The sequence below is a fragment of the Macrobrachium nipponense genome, chromosome 18 (assembly GCF_015104395.2).
Source record: "Macrobrachium nipponense isolate FS-2020 chromosome 18, ASM1510439v2, whole genome shotgun sequence".
NCBI lineage: Eukaryota > Metazoa > Arthropoda > Malacostraca > Decapoda > Palaemonidae > Macrobrachium > Macrobrachium nipponense.
In genome coordinates, this window is record NC_087211.1 from 48,897,224 (window position 1) to 48,906,331 (window position 9,108).

Genomic DNA, 9,108 nt, shown 5'->3' on the forward strand with positions numbered 1-9,108 from the left:
GCTGTAGCACTACTATTTAAGGCAGCTTACCAAACTATGTAAAGCCATCAAATCTTCATCTAAAAAGCATTTTTCCATAGAAAATTCTAGAGAAGTAAGTCTTGCAAAACTCCTTGATTGTAAGCACCTATCAAAACTATCAGGGAGGAAAGATCTTCAATATTTACCATCAAACAATTACACCACTGACTAAAAAACTTAAATATGGGCCATACAAAGGAGCCTGGAGAGTGTCAGTTCTAAAGTAACAAAAAAATGCGGGCCATCTCATGAAAGTCTAGTTTTTCTGATCTTTAATGGGACATCATATACTAAATACTCTGAGATGAATAATAATTTCTTTCAGTATTAAACATTTAGCAGAATATCTTACTGGATTGTGCCAATTTTGGTACCCATCAATTTCCTTTCTGCCTCTGTAATCAGTTTAGTTATGTAGTTATGTTTCAACAGAACTTTAGATGCAACCTATCAATCATGCCATATTTCAATGGAAAAATATCTCGGTCACACCATCCTTACTTATTGGCAAAAGAACACTCCCCCTGTGAATGCCTGTACCCCTCACATAACTCTTGGTGTTCACAGCTCACCTTATTGCATTTCCATTGCACCTTTGTAATTTGGCAGCTCATTTCTTACTTTAATCGCTCCTCCTTGTTAATATGACAAATTTTTAATCAATTTGTATTTTTCATAGCTAACAAACCTTCAGTCTTCAACAATTGGATAATTTCCATGCACCAGCTGGTAACCGGTTAAAAACAATCAAAGATTGTAAAGCAAGGAATCTGTGAGATCTGGCAACTCCTGCACGTACGAGGTGATAGCTGGTCAGAGACCGCGCACTAATTTTGTGCCCATTACTTCCTCTTGTATATTCAGTTAAATTAGTAACTGTTTAGTTTGTGAATACTGAGAACTAATGGTCACCTATCTCCCTGTACAGGACTATTCTATGAGCTTTTGTAATTTTAAGTTCATATAGAATGAAGTAATATATTTAAAAAAAAAAATTCCATTAAATGACCGTTCCTTAAGTTTCGGTGAATATATATTAGATCCTTGTTATTTTTAAGACAGTTAATTTCTGTTTGTTAATAAATGTTTGTGTTTGTTAATAATTGCAATGCAAGTTAACAGTTTTACAGTATGTACATGTAATTAGCGTACACTAATTCTTGCAGAGCTGGCACTCTAGACAATACTAGAAGTTTCCTGGTGAAAAAAATTTGTGCAAGATACCTTAACATTTCTGTCTTTCTTGTGTTATACCATTTCTGACAATCATAGTCAAATTGCACCTATTCCAGCGCTGTCTACAATCACACTATCCTGACCAGATCCAGATAGTCTATGTCTGTCAGACAGACTCCAAGCTGACTATACTTTGGCTGACTATAAATTAAATCAATGCTCTCCTCAATGCTTGCATAGTTTTTATGAAACAGGCTTTATCCAAACCCTCCTTCTTTACTAAGTGGATCTCAAACAATACCACTGTATTTCTGTTCTGACTGTGGGACCAGAGAAATTGAGTATTTCTCCCTCACAGCCTGATCTGAAGCAATCAAAATCTACAAGTCTGATGAACCATAAGGATATAAGGTCTTAATCAAACAGTAAATGACAACACAAACAAGTAAGGAGCACTACTAAAATCATAAATCAAACACAATCTAAAATTCAGGACTTGGCCTGATCTACCAAGACCTGGGAAAACTGTATCTGTAAATCAACAGCTTGCACTTTATTTGAGCAAAAAATAAAAGAACATTCTTTAACTTAGTATGGTTAGTTGAGACTCAAGAGGGAATAGAACCCAAATCCTTTGAGAAAAATGAAAATCATTTAGTTCTATGACTGTCATACTTTCTTAAATACTATATTACATTAAATCCCTCTAAGAGAGATACTTGTAAACTTGAGAACTTACCTTTCTTGGTGTCAAAATAGGGGATCCTGTGACTGTTTGGGAAATATCATCACCTTCCTCTTGTTGTGTACTACCAATTCCCACAGCAGAGTCCATCAATCCAGTTAGTGATTCAGAGGTTTCATCAGCATCTGGAATTTCTTCTTCTATTTCTTGGCTTTCATCCCCTTCATCATCAACTTCAGCCTCTGCCTGGGGTGCTCTTGGCTCATCCACAGGTTCAATGCGGTGTGCACCCTGAGATAAACTCCTTACACTGCTTCCATTAACACCTTCAACCTCTGACCTGTCCTCATCAAGTAGACTTCTTGTTTCTGCAGGATCCACAGGCTGGTAAAGGTAAACATACAGGTTTATGATAGGAGCAGGTTAAAAGTTTAATCAAAGACAGTTCACAGAACTTGAAACATATAAACAGGGGAAACTAAGTGCAAAGACAAGCAAAAAAGATAACAGACTAAAAGTACAGTGCTCATCAACTTCACAAGAAACAATTTCCAAGGGCACCTTCCTCATCTACGTAAAACTACAAAGAAATTCAATAGCTTCTGAGTTCACAATCTTGCTATCAATGATTAACATTGTAACAGGAATGCACAGAATCAATGAACACTGCTGGAAAAATATAAATTCACTGGTACAGCCTACCTTACTCATATCAGCAAACTACAGATACACAATGCTACCTTACAAAACGTATCAAATCTACACTAACATAATCACATTAACCCTTTCACTTATACCAGGCAAGTCTTAATTACTACTTAAACCTTCACATTACCGTTAGTTATAAATAGTACTTGGCTTGTACAATGCATGTCCACCCTAGCGCAACAAACTAAACCTTTTTGGGAAAAGACAAGTTTTGAAACCTGCTAAAAATCCTTAACTTCTGGGAAAAAGAAAAAACTTGAATTTGTCAAGCCTATTTCTGGTCTCATTACTCTGGGGAAAGGGATTTAAAGCAATTAGCCTTCACACAGTGAAAGGGTTAGGATGACAAGAAATAACATGGACAGATAAGAAAAAAGAAAAAGAGACAGTAGATGGACAAAGTAACATCCTTAACATTAACTATCAATAGAAATAAGTGACTTCCACACCTCCTTGTTTCTTGGACACCCAACTTCATTGACAATCTTGACACTATCTTTGGATCCATACTGTTGCTGTTTTTCCCTGGAATGCTTACGACCTGTCTTTCTCTTTGAAGGAGGAACAGGGCTGGTGGCATTTTCACTCTTTGCATTTGCAATATCATCAGACTCTTGTGCAAGAAGAACAGACATGCGCATCTTGGAGGAAGAGAGAATATTGCTATACACTGCGCTGCAAATTTACAAATCTCCACACAGGGAACTAGACTTACTGCTGTTTTAAAAGTGAATTTCATGCTTTTTACTGCTGTATTGAAAGTGAATTTCATGCTTTAAGTTAAATATTAACTAGTGATAATTCAGTCACTCAATGCCATTACCAAAGACATTTTTAAAATACCTCAGCATTTTACTGGGAGTATTAAATCATTTCATAAAATACAGAGATAAAATTATAGCAAATGTCTCTGTCCTTCAACATACAATATAAGTGTTGATATTATTCCAACTTAGTAAGTGGTCAAAAAATGAAAAGAAATTTTCACACGAATGAGGAAGTACAACATGAAGCAAGATACCTTCCACATGGGCAACTCTGCCAGTGTTTGTGAAAGAGGTCAACAGCAAACATTAAATGTAAATAAGAAATTTATATCTTTATAATACTCTAAAAATCCAGAAATCCAAGTAAAAATAGAAGTGGTTACCTCTGTTACTACAGATGGTGGATTGCTGGGTTCACATGAGCTGGGAGGTCTTTCAGTCTGCGTCGTAGAGTCCTCAACAGTGCCAGCCCCTGATCGGACAGCCATGTTCTCGATAAAACATCTGCAAAATAGTAAAAAATGGAAATATTGTATAATATAAAAGCTCAAAATATAATGTCATATTATCTGATAATATACTATATTGATCAGAGAATGTCCCAAACACAACTAGTGAGGGCATATATCGCTTGGACTCAACAATTTTTTTCATGAATCCAACACTGAAAATGTTCTTGTCCTAGCCTTTGACTCTAATCCTGAGAATTAATCTTACTGTGTTTCACCTCCCTATTCTTGTCTAAAAATTGAGTTGCTCTCACTTCAACATTCACATATTTTATTTATTTCTTGTACAAGAAACTAGTTATTTTTAGTTTTCTCCAAGGCAATTGATGTACTCCATAAACCATATATGCTTACATGTAATATATAAGTAGCCTAGTTTAATAATACTGTAGTCTATGTTCTATGCTTTTCTATTACTATTTTCAACTGCTTAGTTTAACAAAATGACCGAGTAGGGTGTTTCCTAAAGACAGTGGACAGCAATGTAAATTACAATATATATATATATATAGTATATATATATATATATATATATTATATATATATATATATATACATATATATATAAATATATATATATATTAAATATATATAAATATAGAATATAGATAAATATATATAAATATATATAAATATATATATATATATATATATATATATATATATATAGATCTATATATAATATATATATATATATATATATATATATATATTATATATATATATATATATATAATATATATATATATATATATAATTATATATATATATATATATCTATATATATATATATATATATATATATATATATATATATATATAATATATATATATATATATATATATATATATATATATATATAATATATATTAAATTATATATAAATAATAATATATATATATATATAAATATACTATATATATATATATATATCAATAATATATAGATATATATATATATATATATATATATATATATATATTATATATTATTAGATATAGATATATAGATGATATATATATATATATATATATTAATAGATATAGATATAGCTATATATATATAGTATAGATATATATATAGATATATAGATATATAGATATATAGATATATAGAATATATATATATATATATATATATATATACGGTATATATATATATATATATATATATATATATATATATATATATATATATATATATATCCTAGAATATATAGTATGTCTCCTGCATACTGCCTTGACCATCCTGTAGATAGAACACTAATGACCACATGTTTTATTGCCAGTTAATTATCATTGTCAATCACATAATAAATTCTTACAGATGTGCACAAGTTGTGAAGGATAGAATTAAACAGTTTGAGCTGTTTCAGACCATGCCTTTGCTAAATATATTTTGTGTATCCTGATGAATCACTAAACCAGTTATATTTTCAATTATATTTTCACCTTCAAAAGGAAAACTGTTAACATGGTATCTATCTCAACTTCTTTTACCTCCCAATGAAACAAAAATACAATAATTTCCATTAGGCTTCAACAGATACCTATAATGTTTAGTCCCTGTAAGGAAAGCACCACTTATGGTATGCTTTGTGTGGTACACTATAGGTGTTACTAAAGGATCCTTGCAGCATCTTGGTTATTGCCATTAATGCTCTGCTTTTTATTTTTTATTACTTGTCAGTGCTCTTACCAAACTGGGCTGTTCAACTGTTTGAACTCTATGCTGCTTAATTTTCACCTTTGTTAAGAACAATTAACTAGGGTGATCCCTTTGACTGTCAGCAATGTAACTCAGTAGTCTTGTTAACGTGACCATAATAATAACAATAAGAATGAGTTTACAAAAAATCTAATGCAAAAAGTAAATGTACTTCCCTAGCAAATAGCCTTTTGGCAAATCACCTTAACTGACATTAGTTTCTGCATAAACACAGGATTTCATATGCATGAAAGAATTTCTGATAAAGCAAAAACTCAAATGTTGTTTTATCCATTAATATAATAACCAGCAATTAGAGTAATAAAGTAGCAATATCAAGACATTCTAAGCAATCTTTCCTTATGCTACAAGAAGTATAGACTTAACATGAGCTCAGATGAGCCAGTACATTAGCTCTTTTCTTAAAATCTTTATATTTCAGGCAAACATGATCAGCGATAAGAAAGATATGCAAATGTCCTAGAATTTGTGAAAATAAATATAACCGATGTACCATAAAAATAAAAACCACGCCGGTGTTGGAAAAATAAAATAAGGTTCAAGCGAAAGGGCCAAAAAAAAATGGGCATGCTAATTGCCAAATTCCCATACCACTTGGATTATTAAGAGCTCTCGACCCTTTGCTCAAACAAAGGTGTGCGCAACTTCTGAATGCCTTATTCTCACTACTGCCTTACCAATTTATTCCCATAATAACAAGTGAATACAGGCTCTCCCTCAAATCCTACATGTTACTTATCACTCTACACCTAACATTGCTGTAAATTCACAATATGCACTCATTTGTACGTGCAGTTATGATGAAGCATACACATGAGTGTGATTGTTGGTTGCAAGCCGAGTGAAAAAATAATTGAAGTGCACAAGTTCCAAATCATTATGCTGTTTACAGGAATTAAAAAATATTTAAAACAAAGTATACCAATACTATTATTCAGCTGATGATATATTACTAATCTTTTCACATCACCTTTCTGTGGGGTGTAATGACTGCAATACAGTGTATAATGAACATGAACTGCATGAAACAAGCCTTGCTTAGAAAAATACTTCAATTCACCTAGAATGAGATAGAAGTGGTGTGAAGGACCCTTGCGCCTGGGTCCAAATGCCCCAAAAATGCCAGTTAACCAAAATTAAATACTTTAAGATATAAAGGTACACTCTATATGTACCTTCGTGCTCCCAAAATATCAAAACCTTGAATTTAAAAGACTTTAACTGTTACTAGTAGCGGACTAAGGGCTTCATTTTGGACGCGATTCTGCATACTTACAGTAGTGAGCAATAAAAGCCAAACTGCACTTCTATTGCGTTGCATTAATTACATCCTCCAGCAACTAACTGCCATAAAACTACATAAGTCACAACCAATCTTACATTATAAATGTTTACCTTCAATGAAAGTAAAAGTCTAGTAACTAATTTCTCATGCACTAGCTTGATCAAATACATTACGGAGAACACTGTGTTCTTTGACAAAGATGTTATAGGTTTCCAAAAATCACAAAATGAAACCATTCCGACTAAGGCCACAGAGGGGCCACCAGAGTCATTCTGAGACCCTGAGAACCCAACAGCCTGTTCAGAACCTGACGGATCAGACAAAACGGAGGGAAGGCATACACCTCCAGGTTGTCCCAGGGATGTTGGAATGCATCTTCTGCCAATGCCAAGGGATCTGGACCACTGAACAGAACACTTCCCAGCTTTCCTGTTGTAACGTGTCCACGAAAAGGTCCTGCATGGGTCTCCCCCTTCCTCCCCCAAACTCTGGAAAAGCCTGTCCGCCACCACTTGATGAAGGGACCACTCTGTGCCTAAGATCTGATCCCGGCGACTGAGTTTGTCTGCGACCACATTCCGTTTCCCTGAGATATACCTGGCTGAAAGCTCTACCGAATTCTTGATTGCCCACTGGTGAAACTCGACGGTTAAGGCATGAAGCTGCTGAGAAACTAGGCCTCCCTGTTTGTTCACGTAGGCTACCACCGAGGTGTTGTCCAACATGAGAACGACCCTCTACCATCCCCCGAAACTCCTTCAGACCCAGGAAAGCCGCCTTCAACTCCAAGACGTTGATATGCTGCTGCTTGTCCTCTAAACCCCAAACGCCTGAAGTGATGAGGCCGCCTAAGTGCGCACCCCAACCTGCGAGGGAGGCGTCCGAGAACAGAAGGAAGTCCGGAGGGAGAGAACGCACAGGGACGCCCTTCAAAAGATTCTGGTCGTCCATCCACCAACGAAGGTCTTCTCTCATTTTCAAAGACAGTGGGACCTTAAACAGGGGAGAGTCCCCCGCTGGAGACCAGAATTCCCCCAGTCTCCATTGCAGAGACCGAAGATGAAGACGCCCATGAGGGACCAGCTTCTCCAGGGAAGATAGCACTCCCAGAAGAACCTGCCACTGATGAGCTGACTGATGCCACTTTGAGAGGAAGTTGCGCGCCGCAGCCCGCAACTTCTCCAATCTCTGATCCGACGGGAAAACTCTCGCCACTGTTGTATCGATGACCATGTCCAGGTAGAGAATCCTTTGAGTGGGTATGAAGTTCGACTTTTCCTGGTTGACTAATATGCCCAGGTCCAGGCAGAACCGAAGAAGACGATCCCTGTCTTGCAGCAGCTTTTCCCTGGAAACTGCCAAGACCAACCAATCATCGAGGTACCTCAGCAAACGGATCCCCTGAGCATGGGCCCAACTTGACACGAGAGAGAAGACCCTTGTGAACACTTGAGGGGCTGTGGTCAACCCGAAGCACAAGACTTTGAACTCGAAGATCTTGTCTGCTAGAGAGAAGCGAAGGAACTTCCTGGACGTGGGATGAACAGGGATTTGGAAGTATGCGTCCTTCAAGTCTATCGACAGCATGAAGTCGCCTTCCCTCACGGCTGCCAACACCGAGCGCGGGGTCTCCATCTTGAACCGTGTCTTCCTGATGAAGCGATTCAAGGTGGATAAGCCGATCACAGGCCTCCATCCTCTCAATGCCTTGGGCACCAAGAAGATGTGACTGTAAAACCACGGGGACGGATGCACTACTTCCGCTATCGCATCCTTGTCCAGCATTTTCTGCACCTCCTCCTGAAGAGCCAAGAACTTCAGAGAATCTGGGGGATACGTCTTCCTGAGCTGCGGCTTGTCCGACAGAGGAGGAGAGAAGTTGAATGGCAACAGGTATCCCACCCAAAGGACATCTACCACCCACTTCTCTGCCCCGTAACACTGCCACTTGGCCCAGTGGCCAGCCAGGCACACCCCCACCCGTGGCGCAGGAGAGGGAGAGGCGCCCAACCTACCGACGGCCCCCTTGACCTCTGCCCCTAGGGCCTTTTCTTGGTTTAAGGGAACAAGAGCGAAAGGAGCGTGGATCCTGAGACTTGGGCTGTGACGAACGGGACGGCCCTGCCAAACTCGAGATCCTCGATGGCCTACCAGGGGATGATCTCCTCGATTGCTGCTGGACTGGGGGAGGAGGGGGGGCCAAACGTCTCCGAGGCGAGGCTCTGATT

General features: G+C 37.0%; 1 pseudogene; it reads right to left on the reverse strand.

Annotated features, from left to right (window-relative positions):
* The window catches only part of LOC135197025 (E3 ubiquitin-protein ligase MGRN1-like), a 99,005-nt pseudogene that overhangs the window by 20,869 nt on the left and 69,028 nt on the right, over positions 1-9,108 (reverse strand).